Consider the following 26,765-nt stretch of genomic DNA (forward strand, 5'->3'; position numbering starts at 1 on the left):
AAATAGAAGATGCTGTGCTATTGACTCCCTTTCCCCGCTGTCATGGAATAGTATCATATAATCCACATAGGTGGCATGGCTGCACACAGCTGGAGCTCCTGCTTCAAGCAGCCCAAATTCTTGTGCAGCCCTGGTGCCCTGTGAGTGCACCAAAGATGCAATCCCTTCATCTTCTCTAAAATGATTTATTTTAATAAACGTCCCATGTGCATTAAAATCCCAACACTCCATTGGCCCACCAGGCACTCCTTATTGCCTTTACTTTCCATTGTTGTGAATTACACAAGAAGATATTTTTTATTAATCATATAATTTACAACTGCCTTTTTTTTTTTTTTTTTTTTTTTCACTGTCATCCTCTTCCAAATTAAACTCCTACTGTATAAAAAGAAAAAGTCTGTCTCAAAGGTCTACTCAAAAGTAGGCTGGAATGTGAATCAGATGCATTGAATGTTTGTCTGTTTGTTTATTTTCCCCCTGAAGAATGCAGTTTATTGATAAGTTCACTTGTTGGACCTAATTAAGCCTGAGCATGGCCAGTCATACGGTGCAAAAGATGTTCTTGCATGACTGTGATTGCCTTCTCCAAAATAAGGCACCTAAATATGTGCAGGCTTTAAGAAATTTAGTTTTAGATGTGCATTCATGGAAGTCTTATTTCATCACTTACTTAGATTGAAAAATTGGTGCTTTGTGAGGAGCAAGGAAGAAAACAGAGAACAGAATCACAGCGTGAATTGAAATGTCTTAGGAGTTCACTGTGCTGTTTATCCTTTTCACCTAAGAGGACAAAGGAATAATGTCAACAGATAGACAATTTAGTACGTGCTTTCAGATGAAAACCTCAGATCATGACATTTCTCCTCATACAGGATAGCTCTGTTGAATCATAGCCAATAGCTAAGGTCTAGCAGTGGAATGTTTGGTTATTTAAGCTCGGTAACACTGCTGTGAGTGATACAGTGCACACCTCTCCTCCTGCCAGCTTGCCTTACTGAAAAGGATAACAAACTGAAGTATCAAAGTTAGCCTGGGTAGATTCTGTGCTACACAAGCATTCCCTTTCCAAGCCCCAAGCTAGTTTTTATACTGCTACACAGGGCTTTACTCTGTCGTTATGCTACTGTTGAAATAAGCTAATGAATGCAGTAAATAAAGAAGTATTAGTTGTAAGTTGGGAGTTGAATACAATTTTAACTACAGTAAATCAATGAGAGTTTGGGAGAACTCGGCTTCCTGTAGCATGTGTATTAAGGAAGCTGATGGAAAGTGAGTATGGGTATCAGCTTGAATACTCTCTAGACTGCCATAGTTGCCCAATGTAAGCCCATGGCTGCTTCCAGTCCAGCAATCCTTGCATGACAGCATGAATCCCTGATGGCAAGGCAGATAAATTGGACAAGAGGATTGCAGGGTTTGAATGTGTCATATAATTTTAGTCTGGGATTTTCTTACAGGAAAATGACATAATAATCTTCACAAGGAGTTTGCAGAGTCAGGGAAAGGCAACAATAAATAAATAAATAAATCTCAAAGCAATTCAAAATACACCAGACTACCTTCTAAATCCTAAAAAGTCCCTGCACAGGAAAGGCAGTAGAAGGTACTCTGCTATCTGTTGCAGAGCTACGTGGTGTAATGAGATGAAATAGGTTTTGAACAGATTCTTATCTATTTTATCTGTTTTCTTTTTTCTTGAACTTTCAGTTAACGTTTTCTGTGGCTTTCAAATTTTTGTGAGTGAAACAAATGTATTCCCACTCTCAGCAGTTTTGAAATACTTTGAACCAAGAAGTACTTTGTGTACTTTTCAATTTGTTTTCTAATTATGAAAAGAAATACTCCTACTGTCAAAAGCACAACTTCTTTTATGGAAGAAGATCAAACCAGCAGCAAATTTTAATGAGACTGTGGTTATCAGGCCAGTTTGAGAGTAAACATAGCTGGGAACATTCTTAGGAAATCATTATTTTTAAGTGTTCTGAACAAGCTCCATAAAGGAATGGTGATTGTGGAGACAAAAGGAATTTTGGGAGGAGAATAAGGAAAATATCTTATAAAGGGCTTGCCAGTTGTGTATGCTTTGGGCATATAAGCAAACAGTCTGGAAATCTGTTGTGAAAGTAGCATGAACTGGACAGCAGCTCAAAGGATGTGAATTGCAAATTGAGGAGTGTGGTGTCAGGATTACGCTTCCCAGCTGCTAATTTTATTAGCTAGTAGGATGTCATTAGCACTGTAAGGAAAGATAATATTTCTGATTCATTTGGGAATGCTACTCCTGGAAATTAGATGAGCTCTGAGACAGGTGGAAACTTCTTGAGAAACTTGTTTATTTGCTTGCACTTTGGAAGTGGGGAATTCTAAGCTGATAGTAACTATTCTGGCTGAAGTTTCTCTGGCAATTAGTGTGTTAAAATATGACAAAATTGGCACAAAAGCTAAAAGACTGCAGCTAAGATTCTAGTGTTTGTAGTTAATCTGATGGGTGCTAATTGTTCAGCCCCTGACAGAAATGTGCTTCCCCTATTTCTCTACAGCACCTACACACAGTAGGTAAGAAATAAGCCTTTATGATGTAGGCGTAGTTGCTAAATTAACTAAAATGACACGGGAAAATTTTATTTTAAAAGTGCCCTTACTTTGTGGGAAAAAAAAATAAATAAATAAAAATAAAAAAAGCTTTCAAGGTTGTTTGTAACTAGGTCTATTTATTTCCCAGTGAAGTATCTTATTTTGTAGATGACAATCAGCAGAGGTATAGGTAAAAATAGTTTTATCCTTGCACAATTCTGAGTAAATGAGACACATGCCAGGTTGATATTCTTTATTAGTCATCTTTCTGTCACAGGACAGTGCTAACTGTACTCTCTTTCTCCTTTCAGTATATTCCTTCTGCCTTCCAAAATCTTCGGGGAGAACGTGTCTTGCATATTGCTACCTATGGGACTTGCCTCACCCCGCTGCTGGCAGCAGTGATGGTAGGTGAGTCATCTGCTCGCAGCTTGCAGTGCTGCTGCTTCGCAGCATGGGGGGCTGGCACAGGATAGGGCAGCCCTCAGAGCTGGACATACCCCTGTCCCGGTCCTTCTTGTGCTGTACAGAGCTCAGCAATGGCATAAAAACTCTTTTCTAATAGCGATGTACAAGTTTGTTATGCACCTGCAAATATACCGACAGATCCATTTTTATTTTCACATATTAAGTGCTTAAATATTTGAGCTTGTCTTCAGAGAATGTTGAACCTGAATTTGTTTTTTGTTCAAGAAAATCCAGGGTCCACATGAAAAGAAGCCATCATATTTTGTTCCAAATCTTGGGTTGTTTCTCAAGCCATTGTTCACAGCCTAGCGTAAACACTTCAGTAAAGGAAGGAAGCTTGCCTAGGGCAGATTTACGGGGCAGCAAATGAAACAGATTTGTCATTAAATGCTTTTGAACGGTGTGGGAAAGACTTATGCTCAGCTACTACTATTTGTTCCACCTACCATACAGGTAAATACCAGGGATTTCAAAGTACAAGTGGAACAGGCTGCATAGTATATACATCAACAAAATTATTGTGTGATTTCTTGTTTTTCCTAGCAGTGTCTATTGGATATAACACTGGTTGAAGCGCTTCTGTGCAGCATCCATGAATCATTTATGGAAGCTGATGGATATCTCCAGATATCTCATACACACACACCTAAAATAAACGGAAGTGCCACAGGCTCCTTCACTGTTGCTTGGAGCTAAAACTTTGAAAAATCACATGATAGAAACCAAATAGGATTAAGCTTTATAAGTATCCCTCACTCAATTCTCGAAAGATTTCTATCTTTTATTCGCATTTTTGCCATCCCTAATAGCAGCTTTTTTTGGTATTGATGGACAGTGGAAGCATCATCATCAAAAGTAGAGCTAATGACAGAGTGAGTGATCACTCTATAAGTAGATATGGGAATGCTTTACTTTCTGAATCCTTTCTGGTTCTCCTGATGCTCTTACCTATGCAGTCCAGTTCCCCATTTACGCGATTTCACTTTGTGATTCAAAGACAGTTCTGTTTTAAAAGAAAAGTCTCTTGTATCTCAGAGATAACATACTGAAAGCAAAAAGCTGATTCACTAGGTTATATTAACTGCATTTGAAGTTGGCCACTGATCAGTGTTTTAATATAAGTAATTGTTAATCATCCTTTTATAACAAAAAACAAGGCTTATCTTTAATTTGCCAGGAAGAAAATAATGACATTTGTCTCAAGATAGAATAGTTATAAGATAGGAAAGTATACTTTCTGTATTTTTGAGTTTTACATGAACTTTGCCATCTTCACAGCACTGACAAGTATCCCAGTCCTAATCTATTAAAAAAAAAAACAAACCAATTTATCTGTATGTGACTATCAGTCCAACACACACAATTCCTATGATTGTTTTTTTATGAGCTTCCAGCACAGGTGTAAAATGCAAGATGAGAAGGAGACCATTCTCCAGCAGCAGCACCTGTGGTGGGAAGCTCTGGCAAAACAAGTTCACCACACCTGATCTGGATGAAGTTTAGCAAATTTAACAGTGTTAGCTAATAGTAATCCTGCGGTTATATAATACTAATGATGAGGGTAATTCTTCTCTTTAGGTTGAACAGGAACTACCCTGTAAGAGAGAAGAAGTTTGTAGCCAACCATCCTCTTTGGGTTTGAGCAACCAGTGAATGTGGATCCTGAAGTCTCAAGATTTCTGCTTTTTTAGAGGTCAGTTCTTTTTTATCATGTACAAAGAGAATTTTAAAACCAAATTCATAGTGAATGAAGCCTAGAAAAGCTACACTGACCTTTTATGTGATAGTAGCTTCGTAGGATTGTAGCTAATTATGCAGATGATAGTCTATGCATCTTTACAGATAGATCAAAGTCATGTTTGATATTATTGTCTGATAGGAATGTAAAGCTGTCTGAAGACTGCATACGGTATAGAATTTAGACAAGTGATTGAATAAATGGTGTAACTTTTTAATAAGCTGTTTGAATCTGTCCTGGAGCACATTTCCTTATGAACACATATTTAGGAATAGACTTAAAGGAAAAAAAACCAAACATTTCTCAGAGGTGTAGTTAATAAGGCTTTACTGTCTTTTTACATAATGAAATTTATTTTACTGTAGATACATAGAGTTAAATTTGTTGATTTTTTTTCCCAGTCATTTTTGATATGTTATCTTATGAATATGACTTTCAGATGTGTATATTACCTTACACTCCATCCAGTTTTTTACTCAACAAAGAGTACAAATGTCAAAGCCATGGGCTGCCAGCTTCTCTAGAAGAACACTGGGGAAGACAGATTGAAAAGCTTTACTAAAGTTTAGGTAGATTATATCCACAGCCTTTCTGCTCATCCACTAGGCCGGTCACCTGGTCGTGGAAGGCAATCAGATTGGTCAAGCATGACCTGCCTTTCATGAACCTATGCAGGCTGGACCTGATCTGCTGGTTGTCCCACGCATGCCCTCTTCTTGACTGCTAAGATTGAGATAAGCCATTTTAAGTGTTCCATAATTAGTCTCATTCTCAACAGTTACTTAAAATTATTAGAAAAGGTTATATGGTTGCATTATAGAGACTATTAAGATGCAGCATTTAATGCTTTGTGTTAGTAAAAAAAGAATAATAAAGTGGTAAAGTGGTTTTCCTCTCAAATTCCCTGGCATGTTAAGAGCAGGACAAGCAATAGTTGACACAAACTTTAGCTGTGGAACTAGCAGCATTTCTCAGTCTTAGTTTTTGTATTCAGCTAAATGGCATATTAATTGTAATAGTACTGAAATGTAGTTGCTAGGCTTCTATCACTTGTACTGAAGCATCACCAGAGTTACAGTACCATGAAGGATTAACCTTAGAAACATCCTAAAACTTTGTAAGTAACCTTCTGAGGTATTTTACCCTTTATAGTTTTGCTTATCTGTTTGGAAAGATTCCAGATTATCAAATAAAAGAAGGAAACAAGGAGAAGTATATGGATTTTTGCAACATGAACAATTAACTATGAGTTAATATTTTCTATACTTATATCACATTTATTGGTTTTCTAAAAATGTTGCTAGGCCTCCCAGGAAACATAAAACTTAGTTACCTTGCTGTGTACCTCAATAATGGTTTCCCTGAAATGTCTTGCTGTAAGTAGGAGGTAGTTATTTCAGTCAGTTGACTCATTTGAAGGGTGAAATATTGACAAATGAACCATAATATAATACAATTATAGGATACAAATCTGTAGTTACTAGCATAAAAAGTAAGCATTAGTTAATTTTAAATATATTTTAAAATATTAGAAAAAATAAATAAATATAGATAGATATAGATATATTTTTTTTCTCTACCCAGAGAAGGGCTGCAAAAATGATCAGAGAGCTGGAGCACCTCTTCTGTGAAGAAAGGTTGAAGGTGCTGGGGTTGTTCAGCCAGAGGCTGAAAGCTCCAAGGAGTTCTCATTACACCTTTCAGTACTTAAATGAGCTTTTAAGCAACATGGAGACCAACTTCTTACATGGTCTGATCATGATAGGACAAGGGAGAATGGTTTGGAACTAAAAGAGGAGAGAGTTAAACTAGATGCTAGGAAGAAATTGTTTTAGTCAGAGGGCAGTGAGGTGCTGGCACACACTGCCCAGAGAAGCTGTAGGTGTCTCATCCCTGGAGGTGTTCAAGGCTGGGTTGGATGGAACTCTGGGCAGCCTCAGCTGGTGGGTGGCAACCAGCCCACATGGCAGGGCAGCTGGAACTAGATGAACTTTAAGGTCCCTTACAGACTGTGCCATTCTATAATTTGCTACATTTTTAATGTAAAATCATTTATGACGTATTTTGCACAAAAGCCTTATAATCTATTAATATTTTAATCCTTTGCTGTTTAACAGTCTCAATTCTTAAGGATTTTGACTAATCAGCCCATATTTTACAGAAGCATTTTAACTGATAATTATTTGTTGCAGTTATTCTCTTTCTTCAAAGATTTGCAGTCATGTATATGCTATTTACTCATGTTTTTACATTGGAGAAATTGACGTTTCTCCGATGAGCATCTTGGAATTATTGATTTGTCACCAATTAAAAAAATATAGAAACACTAGTTAGAAGAAGTGCTTTTAACATATTGGTAACTGAAACAAGAAAGGGGATCTAGCTGGGCTGAGCTGGGAGGGAGGTAAAAAAAGAGAACTTGTTTGCTTCAAATGCTTTCTAGATGTGTCCCCATGAGATATGCTGTAGCAATGAAGTACACTACCGATTATTTTTATAATAGATCAAATGCTCAGAGGCTTCCCAAATTGCCTGTATTTCTATCTTCATGAGAAAATTGTTCCATTTTGTCCTGTAATGGAAAGACATGAGCATGATGTCAACAGCTGGACTGAATGAATTTCTGATAGTTCTTCATGTTTAGATGGTGTTCAAGGAAATAATATACTCCTATTCATAGGGAACCCCATCTCCTTATATAATCATCAAACTCTTCCAAGGAGTGAAACATTATTGAGCAGGATTACCAAGTATGATCCTGAACATTAGTTTCTATGTACAGATTTGTAGAGGGAAGAATTACAATAGACCTTTGTTTTTATAAGCAACATAAAGAGAGGGCTGTAGAAATTTTCTATGAAGTGAGACCGTAGATCTCAGGTACGCTGTGATAAAAGAACTCTGTTGCTACTTTGAACCAATTACATATTAAGTCAGCAGTTACTTTGTCACATATAGCAAGAGAAATATAATGAGTCTATCTGTATTAAATAACAAGAAGATATGCTTTTATCCATGGGCTGCAAGGTATAAATTTGCAGAATTTGTAGTGTAAGTTGTGTGCTAAGTACTCTATGGATATCTGTAGCTCCATTTGTTCACTCACTATTGAAAAGGTTGTTTCAGAAAACATCTTTATCATACCTAATGTTTCTTAGCTTTCATTATTCATAACTATTCCACTTCCTCCACACAACATTTTAAACACAAACAATGCATTTGTATTTTCCAAACAAGTTAAGGTGTAACTCAGTAAAGTTAATAGAAGACTTGCTGTCAAACCTGTAATTTCTTGGGATGGTGCCTATTTGTTCTGAGTTTATTTGCTTCCTTCCACTTCATTAGTGGCAATTCTGTTTTTCTTGACTTCCTTCCAACGTAATAATAGTGAAATACCCTGTTAAATGAAAGGTAAATCCACCTGAAAGTATGTGTTTGTTTCACCTGAAAGCTTTAAATTTTTTCTGTGATTTTAAGTTTTATTTTTTAGTTCTTGAATGTGTGTAATATGTATGTATTTATATATATATGAAAATATTTTTATGAATCCATAGAAGTACACAGTCTTAATCAGCTCTGTCATCTTTTCATATATGCATTAAATGCATGTAAGATACAATAGGTTAAACAGTTTAAACTGTGGACAAAATATTGTCTTAAGACAACAGGAGGAAAAGTAACAGTTTAAAGCCAGCTATTTTTATTCTCTTTATCCTATTTCCCGGTATAATTATTTCTGGATCAGTGTCCTCCTTTCTACACACAGGCTTCTGTGAATATACAAACTTTTTTCTGAACTGTAATTTATCCTTTTAATTTGTTTTTCTGAATTGCTGTAGCTGCCTTTTTTCTGCTTTTCACAAAAGCTTTTATAGCATTTTAAAAACTCTTACTCAATATTTACATTTTGTGAATATATTATTAAATGTCAGATTTCTCTCAGTGCAAATGATGTTTTTATTCTAATTGAATTTTAAACACAATTTCTTTTTTTTTTTTCAATGCCACAGTAGACTTATACAAATGTTACATTTGTAGGCACTGAAATACAGATGCTATTATCCTCATTTCAGTCAGTGTGTTAAGTCATAATAGGCTTGTGGCCCCAAACTAAATTTAACTTTGTAAGCATATGGGGGGAAGGCTATCAACTCCCTTTAAAATGTTTCTAAATCAACAGATAAAACTGACCAGTGCATGGGGGTTGTTGCATATAACTTCTGCCCAGTAAATTTCATTATGCTTATAAAGTGTTATTATTGTGTTTGCTGCTTTTGCTTGTTACCCAAAAGTTAAGCAAAGATAATTTCTGGTGAGCAAATTTTTACCAGGTAACCTATGTGTTCAAAAACAGAGTTCTAAAATGTCTACAACAGTAACTATATATTACCTGACTGATGACTTTCTGCAGTCTTTCATTGTGTTCAAGGTTCTGTTTTCTTTTATAAGCTTTCCAAGTGCATTTTCCTTCTATAGGCTTTATTTGGGGCCTTTGAAGATTCAGCTACCTTTATTCTAGCTTAATTATCCTGACATTTGAAAATATTAGTTGTGGTCTTATTTGTGTGTACTTAACTAATTGTAACATATTTAACTGTGATCTTGAGCACAAGTGTAAGCATGCATAAATGCAGAATTACTGGATGTCCAGTGAGAGAACTAGCATGCAGGATTATTGCCTCATGAGAAGGCTATCTGTGTTGAAAAGGTAGAATTATCTCATGATGGAGCTGATGTTACTAAAGTTTGTTTCTCTGTGTGACTTTGAGTCCACAGTTGTGATCAAAGAAAATGATATCACTAGCCAGATAATTTCTGATAGTTCTGATAGTGTTTAGATGATGTTCAAGGAAATAATACACTCCTATTCATGAGGAACTCTATCTCCTTAGATAATGATCAAACTCTTTTAAGGAGTGGAACGCGATTGAGCAGGATTCCCAAGTATGACCCTGAACATCAGTTTCTATGTACAGATTTATAGAGGGAAGATCTGACATGAACTTTTTTTTTTACTTTTTTTTTTTTTTAATTGGAATTTGTTCCTCAGAATGAGTTTGAGGGAGCTGTTATATTTTGTCTCAGCTGTGAAGAACCTCAGACTTTTTATGAGGAATGTCTGAAGGACTCTGAAGCTTCTCTATCCTAGGTTTTTTGGCATCCCCACTGACTGTTAAGTAGAAGTGTATGACCTAAGGCTTTGGACTTTTGCTTTTTCAAGAGTATCTTGGGAGGGAGTGCCCACTTGCCATGTCTTATTATGTGGGCTCCCATTTGCTGCAGATCAGTAGAAGACCTTGTTGGAAGGCTGCAGTAAAGCACCAGTTCCATGGAGAATATCAGCATTTCTGAATTTTGCTGTCCATCTTCATAAGTTTGAATGTTTAAATCCATTGCAAAGAAATTTGCCTTCTAATTAGCAGTAATGATGCTACTGCCTTTCTCTTCTCTTATATGTATTCCTTACTGATTTAGGTTATTTAGCTTGCAGAGGTCTGTTGATTATATTAGCTTCTACAGTGCCTAGTACAATTGGATCTCACGGTGCTACTGCATGTCAGCCTTTTGTCGATGAGTTAGCATTGTCTACTGAAGCTGTTAAAATTACTAATTAAATGTCTCATGGGAATTGGCAGCTTTCCTCAGTGTATTTTTAAAATCAACAGCAGATTTAACAGCTAAATTTTAGTCAAAAATGCTTTCTGTGTGGGAGTGTTGTTGAATGTCTGTCAGTTACAGCAATCAGCAAATAATTCTAGTTATATTGTGGTCTGACAAGCAACATCTCAACAGACAAAAACTTTAGTTTTATTAATATTTGTTCAGTAGTGAAACATTTTCAGACCTTGGACCTCTTTGTTGTAGTTATTTACTATTACGTTCTGACAGCTCAGAAAATACCGATTTGTCTTACTTTTTTTTTTCTTTTTTTTTTTTTTTTTTTTTTGCTAATATCATTAAGAAAGGAAGTTAGGGCTGCTCTTAATTTAATGCCTCTTATTATATTATATTAACCCACCTTGCCAGAGATGTTGGTGGGATGGCAGTAGAGGTTGAACCTTGCTACCTTGCTACTAATATCACATTACATGTTGTTGCTGTGTTACAGATGGCAGCTGAGGGATTGTCTGACAAAATGGTATCTGACATGGAAGTGTTTATGAAGCAAAAGTGTGGAATTCATTTCTTCCACATGGAAGAAATGGCAGCATTCATAGACACTTGCAGGATCTTTGTGGAGGTGAAACAGTAGATGTGAGAACAATGAGTTGGCAGGCAGTGCATTTCAGCTGTGGCAGTGATGATGGTGGGTCACCTCTGATGGTGCAGATTTTTACGAGTGCAGCATGCAAGTTCTTGCTCTTAGCTGGCAAAAAATACGTAGCTAATGGTGGTGACTGTTTAAAAAAAATGAGATTTTGTAGTTGGGAATAGAAATAAATAGGAGGCCTTATTTTTGGAGCAACCTATGTAGTTAAAGTTGGAAGGGAACTCTGTTGGTTATCTGCTCCAGCTCCCTGCTAAAAGAGTAGATCCAAATCTATGGGCAAGTCGTTTTTCTTGGGGTCAAATTCACCTCAGTTTTTGAACTTTACCAGTAATAGTGTTTGCATAGCTTTTTATGGTAGATGATTCTGAAGTTTGACTGATACTCTTGTGAAATCTTACTCTTATGTATCTAGAATTTCCTTCTTGCAGTTTGTATGTTTCTCTTTCTCCTCTTGTTTTATACTAGAACACTAGTAATATTTTTATTCAGTGAGTCAACTATCTAAATCTTCTGAACATATAGCAAAAATCTATCCAGAAGTAGGAGGAAAAGTGTGACTGGGGTTTGGTCTTTCTGTTCTGAACCAGAAACCCATCATGTTGTCATTGAAACTCTTACTGTGTTTGAAGCTTTTAGTCCTCCTTCCCACATTCTACAATCTATCACTTAAATATTGCTGGTAAGAGTCTCCAATAGTTTGCTGAAATGCCAACAAGCAATGTGTAATTAGCTTTCAACACTGCTTGTGAGAAAGAGGAAATAATTTTTGTCACGTACTATAATAGACAAGATGAAATTGTGGAAGGAAACGGGAAGGGGAATGTGACAATTGTGTTACAGTGAGCCTTCTTTAGCATGTACTTACCCTTTTGCATTGCTATCAGATGCATTCTGCATACCTGAAAGAGAGAATGTGTTCTTAGAAACAGCATGACTGAAAAAGAACATTAGCTATTGTGTTGGGTTTGAGGAATTCAGGTGTCTAACCAAATCGTTTAAGCTCAATGGAAGTAGAACAGAAGTTGATTGCCATACATCAATTTCATTTGTTTTCCTATCTCCATCTACTGGGAGGAGGCTATATTACACAATTGCCTGCAGTGTCATGTGCTGTTACATGGACTTCAAGGTTATTTCAGAACTCAGCCAGATCTTATGCTAGATATTACTTAATATGACTGCCATCATCAATAAAGATAATATGTATGATAATCAGGGGTTTTTTTTCCTAGAAAAATATTGTTGCTAATCTTATTTTCATCTTTTCTATGTCATGTAATTCATAGGTGCAAGGTTTTCGGCAGAACCAGTGGAAATATTTATGAAAAAATTTGCGTATTAGGGCACCATTTTTCTTAATGTGATTTTTGGTTCAGAACACAAATTAAACATGTTAGATTAATTTGCAATTATTAAAGCATTTTCAAAAAAAGTTAATATGTATTTGTGCACAGTAGCACCCCGTAAATTTTAACACAGCTTATTACAACAGAAACAAGTGACTAGTATGTTTTCTAATGGCAAGGGCATGATTATTTTGATACTGATTTAATAAAATGTTTATTATGTTCCATTACTTTACCAGTTACTTTACCATTTATGGCCATCTTATATTTCTGTATCTGTGGGAATTCTGGTCAAGTTTTCTATTTCTTTATTCCTAATGTGTCAAATGTTTGTATATAGCTAAAGAAAGCATGGTTTGACATCTTTGTCTCACTGGATGAATTGAGACCATCTGGAATAGTTATTGTTGAAGATGCAATTCAGAGGCACTGGAATTTCCCAGCAAGGTAGCTGTTGTTTTTATGGGTGTTGGTTTTTTTTTTTTAATGAACTAAAAGCTCAATTTGTCTCAATGTAAAGTACTATTAAATAATGATGTCTTTTATGTCTATGCTTTACTATATGCCATATTTTACTTAACTTTTTGTCTGAGTAAAATCTATGTATATAGATGTTCATTCAACAAAATGTGAATCCAACCTGCTGTCTGATTTAACTCATTACATATTTCCAGCTATTTTTAATTTTTATGTGAGCATGGTTGCATGAGTAACTTCTGCTTGTTAGGAGGCCTGATCCTTCTTTTACTGTAATACAGTGTGGAAGTTACTGCTTACTTGGAGATGATGACCAGGTTATTAACTATGATGGTACTGAAGTGATGCGTTTTAGTTATATATGAATTTGCTAATTTTAATCCAAACTCAGTATCAATGAGATAAAGACCTGAAGAAAATTACAATGATCTCTGGTTGTCTATTGTGTTTTGCTGTTTATTTTAACAATGAAGTAAGATAGATGTTATATAACCAACTTAAGTGCAGATTGTGTTAAGGTGTGTTTGTTTCTTGATGTCCTCAGCAATAAAGCATTGGTTTTAAGTCTAAAAATAATAATAATAATAATAATAAAATAAATAAATAAAATTGCATGTGCAATGAGTTTAGAATTTAGGCCAACTTGATGTTATATTTTACTGTATTTCGAGTATTTATACCAAATATATATATCATTTGGACCTAGATAAATTAAAGCATATGACTTTGTATTAAACTGCTGTGAAATTCATAGATTTTATTGTCCTAAGGATGAAATTTATTTCCCCAAGGAAATAATATCCATGCTCTTGAATTTAGAGAGCTATGTATTTACTGATTAAGCAGGAACCTTGAAATAAGGCTTTTGTTTGGGAGTGTCACATGATTACTTCCTATCTGTGTGTTACAGACTATTTTTAAAATTCTCACTCATGTAAATATGGAAAAAAGATTTAAAATGGCCAATCAGACTTAAAAAGTGACTCTTCTTGGTACACTGTCACAATGATGGATGTTCAACAGATGGGAAATATGATTGTAGAATAAGATTTTTGAGAGCTGTGTGTTTTGTTCGTGAATTCACTAATGAAGGATAGCTTGTCCTTTCTCTAAAGCAAAGCATGATCTGTGTTTCTAAGTCCAGTTATCATGTAATATCATGAATTTTGTAGGAAATTTCTGCTTTTCTTGATCTCAGCAGCATTGTATGAAAGGATAATGCTTATGCTAAACTTCTGTTCTCTGAGGTCCTTTTCATAGATCAGTTCTTTCTGTGAAGTGTCATTTGTGCGTGCTATGTTGCTTGAATTTCTGACTTGGTCAGTCAAAAGAAGAATCCATACAAATAGCTGAGTTATACACACTGAAGAAAATAAGTTTACTTTTAGCAGGTAGGTGTCTCCATGCGGAAGACTTAGAGTATATTTATATTACATTTTATAAGCCCCATTTCAATGAGCTGTTCAAGGTATGCTACAAGTGTGAGCAATTTTCTCAGTCTCTGTAAAACCTTCTCCATCTAAACCTGAAATTGGATGTAATTCCTAAAAATAAAGGTCATGTGTTGGGTAGTCTCCATTTTGTGATTACCTTGTTAGTAAAATGTAGATAATCTATTGAAAATGATGTTTCTAATAGGCTTCTTTTTTTTTTTTATCTTTCCGCTTTTCCTGAGTCTTAACTCAGGAACTTTTTTTCCAATAAAAAGTCCTTTCCCAATAAAAATAGAGGTTTTATTTCTAGCAAAGTATGATTGCTTCTGTTTTGTCATAAAATACTGTTTAGGTAATACCTCTAGTTATTATTTATTCTTCCGGGAAATGTGAAGGATTTAATAGCAAAAGGCTGTTAATAGGACAACAGTATACTTCAGGTTTTGAGCTTTGTTATTTAGAAGAGTTAGTTAACAAAACCAAATCCAAGTAAGAGTCTATTGTTCTACTTAGTAAGAAATTAAGTAGGATTTGGTATGTTATCTAATTCTTACCTGTCTTGTTTCTGTGTTAATTCAGGGAGAAGTAAGATGAATTCTTAGCCTATGCTGTTATATGTAGGGTTTAATCACAGAGTCTTAAGGTGGAGAGGGAGAAGAAATCCAGGTAGGTAGCGGGAGACTTTTTTTCTTTTCTTTTTAAACTGTCATGTACTTTCACACTAACAATTTAGCCTCAATGAAAGAAACAATTAAATTACATTAATTACTGAAAAAGCATTGTTTGACACACAAAATGTGTCCTTTTCCTAGTATTCTGATCTCCAATAGAGTGTAGTAGAGGAATTCTTCTACATTCTGCTAATTCTAGAGCAAACTTCTTAGCACATTATTACAAAAAAATTTCCAGGAAATTGGGTTGTTTGAAAGTTCAGTAGTTTATGGCCTGATTTTAGCTCATTGAAGTGATTCCCTTTTGAGAGAATGGGCCAACTCTTACCATGGAAGTAAATAACAAAAATCTCTTTTCCTTTTACCTCAAGCAAGAATAAATCTTCTTTGTTCTCAGGCAAACAACTTTGTTGAACTTAGGGGTTTAAGTTACGGTTTAATGAACTGGAGATTTAATTATATATTATACGTAATCTTATTTGGAGTAAATAATAAGACTATTTCTATGTTAGTATACAGTCATAAATGTGGATACTTCTCTGCTACTTTGGTGTGATATAGATTATCTTAAGACCCTCTATTAGAAACATTTTAATTATTCAAACTTTTACAACAGATATTTTCTCTTGAAATTTTCTCATGTGGAAGTTGGACTGTAGTGATTCACCTATGACAGCAGAAGTTAATCAGACTAGCTTTATAACAACTCTTAAAAAAATAATAATAATTTAAAAAAAAAAAACAAAAAACCAATTCCTGGCACTATCTTCTAACAGACTCACTTCAGGCAATGTAAAAAACTTCAAGCATTTTCTTAGATCTATATTGTCTATGGCATTTTTTGTTTGTTTTGTTATTTTTAATTGTTAACTGGTCACTGAATCTGCTATGATAATTAGACAAAGTAAAGAGGTATGTATGCAACTAGACTTTTGTGGTCCAGCAATGCTGAAGACTTGGAGATGGATTTAATATGGAAAGAGCTATTTAGACACTTTGATGACATCATAACAGAATCTTCTGATGCTATTATTTTTGTTTGGTTTCTTCCTTGCGCTTTATTTTTTCTAATGTGAATTGAATGAAAACTAACTGGTGTGTTTACCACATGATTCTATGGCTTCATGAAACATTCTGGAGTTCATTTTTTAAGGTACTGCTCTACATTAACTGCTTAATTTAATACACATCTTAAAATTTTGATGCTCTTATGTTGGCTAATTATAGGAATACTGAGTATAAGAGTAAAAGAAACTTACTGAGACTAAAATAGTAGCCTTACAGAGGTGCCTTAAAAGTAAATCTATGTGACAAATGGTTAAGGAAGACATGAAGATGGAAAAGAGCAAGTTTCACAGTCTTTGTTAGAGCGGACTGTTGTGTGTTTCAGGCTTAATGACTTCATAGACCTAAATACTTTGGCATATTTTGATGTTCAAGGCTTCCTTCTGGTATTCTAGAAGTCCTGGAATCATTTAGGTTGGAAAAGACCTCTGGAATCATAGAGTCCTACCAGAAAATGCAAGTCTGGCACTGGTTTTCAGTGCAAAGGCTTGCCCTATCCTCTGCAATTCAAAAAATGACTGTATATTTTTCTGAATTTAGATGAATGAGCTGCTTTACTCTTTTGCTTAGTGGTGATTTGACCAGACACAAGGAACTATGTACTGGTCTATCAGAGGCCAGTATTGATCATACCTACTGTCTGTCTGCCTAATCTTAATGATTAAAGACCTGAGAGGACTGCCTGAAACTGGTTTATTTTGGTTGTCTACAAAGAGTGATGAGGTTCAGAACTGAAAGAAACTGACTGCAATGAGTATTATTTTGTGAGAGTTACATTCTGTGTTCATAGTACAAGGCACAGTATTTCTAATGTATTTATTTTACAGACTCGAATTTGACTTACCCGGCATCAGAATGTATGTATAAGAGTTGACATTTTCATAAGGCTGTTGCTGATTGCATGGGAGCAACGCACTCCATTCTAGCTAATATAATCTATTTTGGTAACAGACATTTGGGTCAATCTGTTCTCATACAAATTCTTAATAAGCACATTCTTTTTCCCTCCTCTATGCAGTCTGAATAGATGGAAAAGATGTAAAGCAAATGGGCAAGCTAGAAGAGTTGCATCTTTATATTTCCAAGAAATGTTGTTATTGTTTACTACTATACAGCATGAGTGCTATAAAAATAAATCTTACTTTTTATTGTGTTCTATGAACTTTCAGGGTACAATTTCAAAACTCTGTTTTCTGAGTCAAAGAATAAAAAGCTGGTATTTCTGCAGACAGATGGCTAAGCATGTAGTTACCCTGCCTGCATGTGCAAACAAAGGTTATTGCAGTTTCATTGCCTGCACCTTGCTTTCAAAATTTGGCCTTCATTTTATTTACAGAGCAGATTATTAAATAATGCAGGAGGTTGATTCCGCTGTGCCTCTTTTTCACAAGAGTTATAGAATATAAATGAATTAGAGTTGTGTTCTAAAGCCATTTTATTTTACAGCAAGATTTAATATGATGCACATGTAATTAAAATTAGAACTTGATTGTTGACATCTGATCTACTCTAATACTTAAATATTTGGTTATCTTAGAGTATTATTAGATTTTTCAGTAGTTAAGTATTATTGAATTTAAATCTATTTAGCAACTACTGCACAGTTGTTAAATTAAGTGACCTAACCAGACTGAATGAAAGCATTAAAAATCATTTGAGTTAGGAGTGTTTTTCAAATCACTCTGCAGTCAGCTCACCAATTAGTGAGCTTGAAGACCCCATCTCCCAAGCTCCACCAAGCAGGTTTTGTGGCATTCTGTGCTTCATAAAGGTAATTAATGCTTTCAAGATGGATTTGTCTTTTGTAGACATGGTGTTTTCCTTTCCAATCACCAAAACTTTGACCTGCCAGATACAATAGTCAGAGGGCATAGAGAAATACAGCTCAGTGATTGCAGTCTGATTATGAGGTGTGTGTGTAAAGGGGGAGGGGGAGGAGAGTAGTTGTTCTATTTGTTGTTGTTTTTGTGGTTTTTGTTGTTGTTTTTTTTGCTCCTCAAGAAGGCAGCCTTGTAGGCAGAACAGCATTTTTGCTGTGCAGAAAGTATTTCCCTGTTCTGGATATCCAAAATTCTGTTCTTGATGAGTTCAGAACAGGAAAAGAAAAACAAGCCTCAGGATCACGTTAGATTCTGAGGAATGTCGTGTCTACTCAGTATCTGGCTCTGAACAAAGAAACAACCAAAAACCTTTGTTCAGGAGAAACTTGGAGAAGTGATACAAAGATATCTTGAAGGATAATCTTCCTGTATCCCAACTTGTATCCTATAGTCAAGTTAAAGACCTTCTATCTGTATAACTAGCATAGAAGATGGACCTAATATATAATACAGCAACGTTTGGGTGCTATTGTCACAAAACTTGTGTATTGTTAAATCTCAGTTTTAAGTCTTGGAGTAATAGAAGCCTAGTTTGGCTCTTGGAGATGAATTTTACCAAGACAACTTCTTTTCTGAGATATTTTAAGTAGAAGAAGCTGGGGCCTGAAATTTTGGTGTCAGCATGAAGGGTGGGAGAAATGACTTTTTTCTTTTTTTTTTTTTTTTCCACTGGCACATTCTGATTTGAGTGACAGGATGGGATGAGAAAAGAGAGGGGGAGAAAGGTTTTTCTAATGCATAGTTTTGACTCCACCTTTACAATGAAGTAATATTTATTTATTTATTGTTAAAGTTCGAATATAAATCAGTGTAAAATCATTGTCGCACTGCATGATGGCAGAGTTCATTCCTGCACTGATCACAGGTGAGCAAACATCAGTTTACTAAAGTGTTTGCATAGACAAAACAGAAGATCTCTTATTTGTTATGAGATGCTGCTCTTAATTTAAATGGTTCCCTGGGTGGGAGGGGTGCATGCTGTAGTTCATAAGGAGCAAAGCTTTAAGAAGGCGTTGTAGCCATTCTGAGTCACTGAAGGCAAAAGTGCTTGTTCATTGCCTTTTAATTCTGCTTTGGCTTTTGCCACTTTTTTTTTTTTTTTTTGTCAATTATGTTTTTTCTTGGTAGCATTTCATAATATATGATTCAAAGTATTGGGGGGGGGGGGGGGGAGGGAGAAGTGAAAATGCGGCAGCTTTTTCATGCATTTTTTTCCACTGCGTGCCATCCACACCGATGTCTTTGCTGGTTTCCTTGGAAACTGTTGCGGGGCGCAGTTGGATTGGCTGCATTCTCCAAATGATTGCTGGAGCCGTGGGCAGTTCCAAGTGGTAGACATCTCATAGGTTGCACCAAGTAAGTGGCACTGAATGATTCACAATTTAAGGTATTTTTTATTAGCACTGTTATTTTGAAGTAAGCCACATCAAGCAGTATGTCTGTGATGCCTTTGTGAGGTGTGACTGGAAAGAGAAATGGGCTGCAAAAATTAACTATTTGGAGAGTGTTAGCAATTTCTGTTTTCTTTTTTTAACCCCTTCTAGTAGGTACATCTAACTCTTCAATTAATGTCTATTTCCTGAGTTTTTTTGTTGAGAAGAATGCTTCTGGTAATAAGGGGCACACACATACACACAAAAAAAACAGCCAAAAACAAATAACAAAAATCACCCAAGGAGTCCCAAAACAGAATATAACATCATACTCTGTGTTGACAAATAAAACCCCTTGACCTACCAATATTTTTCCCCCTTTTAAGTCTTAATTTACATAAGATTCTTTAATAGCCTGTCTTTCTTGCTCACGCTGCCGTCTTCATGAGTACTGATGGGCTTCATTCAATAACCTCGATTAAGCTTTGCTTACAGTTTTTCAACTCTGTCTACCAGAAGAGCTTTTTTCAATGTATTTTTACTGCTGGACTTTGAACTGTTTTACAGTCTGGCCTTGATAAACTCCAGATGCTTTGGCAGGCAGGTTTGATTCTCTTTTGTTGTAAGAAGCATGGGATTTGTGAAGGTCCTGCAAAAGTGGATGGGTGAACAGTGACTACAGAGAGAATAAGCCTGGTGCTGACGAGAGTAAGAAAACATAAATGGTATTGGAAAAAGTTCTCAATGGGGAGAGGAAAAAAAGAAACTAAGAATTGGAAAGGGGCTGATGCGTAAGAACAGGTTAGAAAGCAGAACCGTGTGTCTGTGTTCTTTTAATGTTATTTGATATTTCTGTTCTGCTTTCTTACAATAGTGAAGTATGATGGCTAAAACAATTTCTTTTACTTATGAATATCCACAAATATTTGCCTAAAGCACAATTGTGTGTGGTCTATAGTTGTTTTGTGTTGTTTTCTTTCCAAGGGCATCCTGTTGCTATGTTCATTTTTTTGTCTTTAGAGACGAGAAGGATGCTGTTCTTGAGCATGTCTGTCAGGCTTCCTCAACCCTGACTCGTCAGTCAGATCCATCATTGGAATGTGACTGTATTCAAGATGGCTTATAAAACTAAATGTGGTTAGAATGACTCATGTGGTTCTGAATTCAGATGTCTCTGAAGATTCCTAATAGTACATCATGAAAATTTTTTACAAGCTATGTCCAAAAAAAACTTACTTACCTACTTGTAGTGACTTAATTTAAACTGTTTTTTTCCAGATTCAAAATGTTTCAATTACTATAACAGATTAGTGAGCTCTTGGTTTACCCCATCTGTCTTAACTTGCCGGAAAAGGTTTTATGTTTCCGTCCTTCTGGGAGTATTTTAGAGTAAAGGTAACAACACTGAAATCCCCCAGGTGCAGCTAATGGGGCTCTTACAATTCTATCATGCTTCTAGCAGTTGTTTGGAATGAAGTTTTTGTGGCTGAAATTTTGTTTAAGACTGTATCTTGGTTCTACTTCCCCTCTTCTCCTCCCCTTTTGTTTGGGTCAGTTAAGTGTCCAGGAACAAAACTCCATATTACAAGTGTCTTTTTTCAAATGAGACTTCTTCAAGGAGACAGACTTGACAGGATTTGCCTCATGTCAATGAGACCCTGGCTTTGAGAAAGACCTCTAAACACTACTGCAGTTTGAATAAAGACAGCAGGTGTGTTTTGTTTTTAACTTTTTTAACTTCACTGTTGTTGTTGTTGTTTTTAAAAAGAAAGTTCACCTTGCAGTATGAAGTGATGCTGAAAGCAGTATTTTCATATAATCCATTCAACAGCACAGGAACACCCCCTTCCTGCTCATCCAGTCAGTTATTCTGAAGCAAAAAAACCACTATCAACCTACAAAAGCTAGATGTACAGTGGGATCTGAAGTAAACTGCAGTCTTACTTTTCATAAGTTGGCCTGCAAATTGGTTTTTCAGATGTCAAGTGTAGACAGCCAAACACACAGCTTATCTGCAGAGCTGCTTCCTTTGTAGCTCCACTGTAGCCTTACTGTTCACTCTTTTAAAACAGGAAACCCCAGCAATTCACAGTCCAACCCTTCAGAGTGATCAGCTGCCTTTTTCACCACGGATGTTGGATGTTAGATGAAATTGAATTGTGTAAACATCTCGATGCCTTGCAAAAATTATGTTTATTACATGTAGGCAATTACTTTCATCAACAGTATTTTTAACCTTTTGAAGGAAGAAAGTCATGCTTTCTTCCAGACCAATTGTTTCTAAAACCAGGTAGCTGGGCATTAAATTTTTTCCATACTTAGTAAGTTGTAGAAGTTTTGTTATTCTGCCAAGAACTGAGTTTTGGCAGTTGGCCTATTGTTACCTGATTCATTCCTCTTGGCTTTTTTATTATGGGCACAACATTGGCTCTCTTATAATCTTCTGGATTTTCTCCAGTTTTTCCCTGAAATATTAAAAAATTTACACTATCAAATGAGATTTTCTCTGCCTCCTCTTCTTTATTGTTCTTTGATACATTCCAGTCCCTGGCTTTTCTGAGTTTAAAAATGCTTATCCCTTGTAAAATATCCTTAGCAGCCTACCTAATAATTTATTGTAAACAGAGCTTGTCTGGCAATATCTTGTATTGTTTCCCTCCTGTATCCTTGCACAGTAAAAGACCCTTTGTAGCTTTTCATTAGAACTTGTATTGGAAATTCAGATATGAATTATGCCATGTGATACTGTGCATATGTAGTATTACTACAGCTGTTTTTCTCCATTAGAGGAGGTTTCTACTTTTCATGAATTAGAAATTATTTAGAACAGCATACTAAAATTGACTGTATTTAGAAGGGATAAAAAAAACCTCAATTCAGAAATGACAGAATTGACTTCATTTTAGCAGTCAGTTTTGCTAGGACAGATCTCAAATTTCTAACTGAGATAGAATGGCTAGCATTTGCTTTATTTCCTATTAAAACATGAATAATAGAAGTTGAAGTTGTCTGTGCCACTAATCTTAAAACTAAAGTTGACCAGAAAACATGTGTGTCTGTGTGTGTGAGAGAGAGAGAGATGTGCACACACATTTAAACATCTTATGATGTGCTGGAATAAAATAACACTACTTTAATTTGATTGATTTTTCTATGCTTCATAAACTTTAATTTCTTAATCTGATTTCCACCTTCACTTTATCCTTGAATAGAAGTTGCCTCAAGTGCAACCATACAACTAGAAATTTTAATATGGTAGTCTTTAGAAAACTTTGTTAATTCTCTCTAAATTTTTCAACTTGTTCTTCCTAGCTGATGTCTTTCTTTTGAGGAAAGAAGACTGAGTGCTCAAGAAGTTGAGCACTTAGCGGTAGTGGCTAGTGCTGTCTTCATGTTGAAGGAAACTGGTCAGCATGGTTACTCTCTAAATTAGTCTTTTTTTTTATTTATTTTTTTTTTTGGTAATGTTTTTAATAAGAAACTCCTAGAAGTGCTGGTCTTGGAAGCCAGCAATTAAAGCTGATGTACTGCATTGAATATTCACTAGTAATTGTTAAACATTTGTCGTTTATGAAAGGATAAAAGTCAAAATTAAATAGATCAGATTGGATAAGGCGCTTGGCCTGTAACACTCAAGAGCTAATGTACTTGCTGTGAGTATAAGACATTATGTACACCTTTACTTATCCAGAAGTCAAATATAGTAAATTAATTTGACCAAAAAATGTTAATTTAAGTGCATAAGTCAATTAACATGACTGTAGTGCTCATTCTTGGAGGTGTTATATAGAAGAAAACAAAAACAAAACATAACAAAACAAACAAAAAAACAGGCAGGAGAGCTGCTGCTTCTGTGGGTTGGTTTACTCAGTTATCATGGGGGAAAAAAATAATCTACTTTGGATTGCTTTTCCAATACCTTTGTAGGGCAGATAACTTAATGGTGTAGTTCTACTTTAAAGGAAGAAGAAACAATGATAAAAATAGATATATAGATGGAAACTGTTTTTCTTTTCCATATGCTAATATCGAATTACTAGGCTTCTTAATCATCCATCTTATTAGTGGCTGCATTTTCAAAATAGTCTCTAAAGGATCTTTACATGTGAGTAACAAGAAAGATATACGAGCAGATATAATGGTGTGAAATATTGAGAAAGTAAAAATGAGATGCAAAGCATTTGTGTTGTCATGGGGTAACTAAAATGCAATTTTGAGCGCACAGGTTGCTTGAGCATGGTACGGTATTTATTTCATGTCTTTAAATGCCAATCTTTGAATGGTGTAATGAGAAGTCTATGAGGTTCTGCTGTTTAAGATGACCGTTTCTGTGAAATACTTAATTTTTTTTACATATGAAATTCTGTATAGAAGGGACCAGCATGAAGGTCAGAGACCCACTGATGTCAAATAGCAAGTTAAAGCTCAGTGGTGGTAGTGCATAAATGTGGTAGCACTATTCTTCAAAGCAATAAACATCTGTGGCAAAAGATGCAACGTGGTCAAACCCTGAGTTTAACAGTCAGGAAGTGCAGAGATGTGTATAATAAGAACCTGAAGCTCATGTGCCAAATTGCATATTTTTCTGAGCAATGTGCCATAGAGTTGATTCTATTAGCAGTCACTTGAAATCTTTTTATTATACATCATTTTAGAACAACTGCATAGTTTGATTTCTTAAAATGGATGTGATGGGTTTCCAGGAGTTATGATATTATGACATAAATCACTGTCAAATTTTGGGTGAAATTCTCCTATAAATCTCTTTCCCATAACATGCAGTATCTTCATTTTTTTAATTATTATTATTTATTTACTTTTCAGAAAGATTTAGACTGAGCATTCTCAACTCTGAAATCTTCTTAACATAGATCCCATCTTTTCTACATTGTATGTGATTGATTCTGATGGATTCTTCCGAGTGCAGTGAAAATTAATTGCATCTACCTACCTAACAAATATTCGTTATTCCCTCAATTTATCCATCTTATTTGCAGGAGAACTGTTCTGCTCACATTTTCAAACAACCACCTGTAATAATATTCTGCATTAAAAATGAATTGTTTCATATTGTCAAAGTACAAATTCATGTAACATATAAAGTCATGAGACTGCGCTGATTTCCAGATCAGTGTCTTGACTAATACAGGCCAATTGCACATGTTCTACATATATGAAAATCCTGTCCAGGATTGAGACACTTAGATAACAGATATGTCAACTGGAGGATATTATGTAAGTAAATGTAACATGCATGTAACATATTTAGAATATCTGGTTATTTTTATTATTCATCATTTCTATTTTTTCTTTATTTCTCCTTCTTGGACTTAAAAACAAACCTTGCTGTCACAGAACTACTTTGAAGAGTGCTTTCCATTATGGTTAGTAGTTAGGAAGTCAGTGCAAAAATAGAGTAAACACAACAGCATGTTCTGGAATTTGCTTGGGCAAAACTATGTCAAGGACTATAAGATTGTGTTATCCCCAAATCTGAGCAGTTCTTAGCAGATCTGTGGGCTGTTTAGTTAGGAATTTAGGTTTTCTATGTTTTGAAAAATAGTCTAATGTTAAAGATAGGAAGCAAATAGACAAGTGCAAACTGAAACTGGTGTTCCTAAATCCCACAGTAAAGGTGTTCAGAATTTGGAGATGTGTCCCTATTTTAAATAATTTTAAGAAGACAGTTCTAAGGCTTGAAAAAAATGGCAAGTTTTCCAATCAACTGATACCTCTTCAGTTATCTAAGAGGTTCTAATAGTAATTGCTGATGTTTCAACTCTTGAATTTCTAATCTTGCATATCAACTGTAGGTGTTGATTTATTGCGTAAGATTTTACCTTTACCCAACCTTATTTCACCTGAGTTTGTCCTTGGTTTTTGTGGGTTTTGTTATTTTCTTTTTTAACACATAAGAAAACATTTTCATGTGCTCTGTATTTCCTGTAAATTGCATGTTTCTTCCTCCTATGTGTGTTGTTCCTATCAGCTCTCAATTCCTAATTTTGTGGGTATTTAGGAAGCCTTTAAAAAACCCTCTTTTTAGGAACAGAGCTTCCTACCCTATTTAGGAGTATATATATATATATATTCTGTAAGTTATAGGATATAACTTACAGAAAAGCGTTGAAGATTTGCACTGTGTGTGTCAAATTTAGTATATCATTCAAAACTTGTCACCTAGCAGAAGTTTATTAATTATTTGGGCTTCTTAGAATACCTCTAGTCTATTTTAGAGAAAACAAAGAAAAAAACCCAACCAACTAACAGCAAACAAAAGGCAACAGATTTTTTTTTTTTTCTCCCCACAAAAAAACTTTTTTTCTTTAAATGTGCATTTTTGGCTCACCTAAAAACAGTTAATGGCCAAATCTGTGTCATAGATATGTCATGTTCTCTTAAAATTTCTTATAAATTGCTTGTAGGACTTCAACCAATAAAATTGTGCTAATATGTTTTATGCCCCATGGAGTATCTCAAGGTTTTTAAGCTTGACTCAGTATCTTGGAAAGAAATGGGATATTTGATGGAATTACTCCAGAAAGTGAAGGACAGCACTGCAATGTTGAACGAATGTCCGTTGCCAGAATTGACTGGTCATTTTTTGTGGAAAAATGTTTTTTCTTTGGATTATTATTTATTTATTTTTTAGTAAGTAAAAGCTGTTCTTTAGGACTACATTTTTAATGTATCAGAATCATTTTGCCAAGAATCAGCAAGTTGCTTTGTGAGCACAGTGACACAGAGGGAACATATTTAGAAGGCATATGGTAGAGAAAGCAGGGTGTGCTGCACCCTGGGAAATCTCTTCCTATTTTCCTGCAGTACTTCACTGACTAGAGAGCACGTACATATGGGGCTCTCTTGAATGTGCATTAACTGAATAAGAGACCATTTCCTAATAATGAATTCTATGCTCATTTAGTTTCTTTCTTGTTTACAAAAATAACACCCTTGAACAGTCACTATATAATAATTGCTGGTCTCCACTAAGAGAATTAAATAACATGCTGTTGTTATTCATGATTCAGTTGCTTTGTGAGAACATACATCTTTCAAAGGATGGAAAGAAGCAGCCAGAAGTGTGTGTGTGTGTGTGTATATGTATATATGTGTGTACATATATCTATTTACATGCTCACAAAATATTCTCCAAATATGATTATCTAGAGAAGATAAAGCAAGATATGATGTAATATAATGTGCACATGCGTATCCTACGTTAATCCCCAACTCATTGGCGACAAGGGCAAATGTGTCTTTTATTTTTATTAATAATGTGTTGGCTTTTTTTTTTTTTTTTTTTTTTTTTTTTTTTTTTTGTAGGGTCAACCCTGCTGCAGTCATAACACAGCTAACTCTTAGGCAGGCATGCATTTCTAGCACCAGCAGTAAGCTTTGCAGCATCACAGAGCTCGGTGTGGCCTGCAAGTGCTTTCTGAGAAGCCTGACTAATTACTGCACACTGA

The 26,765-nt window shown here is 35.2% G+C and overlaps 1 long non-coding RNA gene across 1 annotated transcript; it reads left to right on the forward strand.

Moving 5' to 3' along the window:
* The first annotated feature begins 18,654 nt into the window (after positions 1-18,654).
* On the forward strand, positions 18,655-20,440 carry LOC140258428 (uncharacterized). The gene is made up of 3 exons (XR_011905254.1): positions 18,655-18,788; positions 19,201-19,279; positions 20,317-20,440. It is a non-coding gene; the product is annotated as an uncharacterized lncRNA (long non-coding RNA).
* Positions 20,441-26,765: the final 6,325 nt, after the last annotated feature.

The sequence above is a fragment of the Excalfactoria chinensis genome, chromosome 13 (genome assembly GCF_039878825.1).
Source record: "Excalfactoria chinensis isolate bCotChi1 chromosome 13, bCotChi1.hap2, whole genome shotgun sequence".
Classification (NCBI taxonomy): Eukaryota; Metazoa; Chordata; class Aves; order Galliformes; family Phasianidae; genus Excalfactoria; species Excalfactoria chinensis.